Genomic DNA, 1,588 nt, shown 5'->3' on the forward strand with positions numbered 1-1,588 from the left:
ACGTCGACGTGAGAGCAGCGGCAGCTGCGTATACCGCGTGAGGCGCGAGAGGCAAACACAATCGCCAATCCAACAACACTCGGTGGTGCGTTAGGTTAGGGTAACGTAAGGAGAGAATACGACGAGTACACGACGACGCGTGCCGGTCCCAATTTTCATTCCTGCCTCGCGCGTTTACACGCGACGGACTAGGAGAACTTCGTGGACTCGGACACGCGGTCGGCTCTCCGAGCCGAATCTCTTCTCTCCGCGTACCGCCGGACGACGACGCGCGCGCGCGCGCTGGCGCACCGAGAGACCGGAGAGTGCGAGAGTGCCGAGAGCAGTGTGTGTGAGATTAAAGAGAGAGAGAAAGAAAAAATGGCGAGAGACAGCGCTACTAAAATATATCGTGGAGACAACGACGCTCCGGCCGCAGGCGGCGGGTGTCGTTCCTCCTTCGCGCTCGTCATCGTCCCTTTCTTCTCCACATCTCTCTCGTCACATACGAAAAACTCTCCCCTCGCACAGTCCTACTTCCTCTTTCGAGGACAGTCTCTGGGCGCGCGCGAGCGCTCGCTATCATCCTTGTGCACGCTTGTGCGCTCTCTCTTCCTCCTCGGTGTCATTTCAAACGACGCCCAGGGCGTGCGCCGGCCGTTCGTACGGCGGCACACAGCACCTCGGGCGAACGTCCAACGATCGCTCGTACGCCATTGTAAGCGCGCACAGGGCACAGGCGACGCGCGCAAGTCTGGGCGCGCCGTGGCCGTGCGCGCTTCGGGAGCGCAAGCAGTTTCGGGGTACTAAAACGACCCTCAGCCAGGCGTGGTCCGGGAATTGTATCCGTGGACCGCAATGTGCGTTCGAAATGTCGATGTTCATGTGTCCTGCAGTTCACAAGTTGACGCGCAATTAGCTGCGTTCTTCATCGACCCACGAGCCAAGTGATCCACCGTTCAGGGTAATCGTTCAAAATTTTTGCGTTCGCGAAGAAACGCTTTTCGCTCAACCATCGTGGTCTCCCCTCTCGAAGAGAGAGGGTGAGATAAAAATCGTGGCCCTTCGATCAGCCTGGCCGCGCGCGTCCGAGCGCGCGCGCGGACCGCCGCCTCCCGTCTAAGGAGAGAGGCTACGGCACAAAAGTGTGGTTGTTGCTTCGATCGGAGCGTCTCTCCCTAAGTGGAAGAGCCGGGGCGGAAGCTCTTTGAAGAGACCGTCGGACGGATTCGTAAGATCCGTCCTCTCGCCCGGCTCCGCGCGCGGTCGCAACGCTGTTTCGCACGCCGACCGCTGCCCCGGGCGCCGCGAACGGCACCGGGGGAGGGCGCGTTGACGAACGCTGCTGCTGCTGCTGACACACGCGCGCAGCGCGGGCATAGGTCACCACCGGTTCGCGCTCAACGCCGAATCGACGCTCTGCGAGTGGCACGAGCGTGATCGCGAAGCGTCTCGCTCCGAGTCGCAACGTATTTTTTTCGAAGTTTTTCACAAAAGGCAACGAACGCGCGTATCGCGGCTCGCGCGTCGAGCGCGAGCGGAACGCGACGCCGTCGCGGAGAGAGGTCTCGGACACGCTCTCTCTCCCTCTCGGCGGCGAACGCCGCGC

General features: G+C 61.5%; 1 non-coding gene across 1 annotated transcript; it reads right to left on the reverse strand.

The window, feature by feature from the left end:
* Positions 1–791: 791 nt before the first annotated feature.
* Positions 792–946, reverse strand: LOC145948754 (5.8S ribosomal RNA). The gene has a single exon (XR_014427459.1). It is a non-coding gene; the product is annotated as a 5.8S ribosomal RNA (ribosomal RNA).
* Between the last annotated feature and the right edge of the window lie 642 nt (positions 947–1,588).

This window comes from Prenolepis imparis, unplaced genomic scaffold (genome assembly GCF_030444845.1).
Source record: "Prenolepis imparis isolate NDT839.2.m4 unplaced genomic scaffold, iyPreImpa1.0 SCAF_657, whole genome shotgun sequence".
NCBI lineage: Eukaryota > Metazoa > Arthropoda > Insecta > Hymenoptera > Formicidae > Prenolepis > Prenolepis imparis.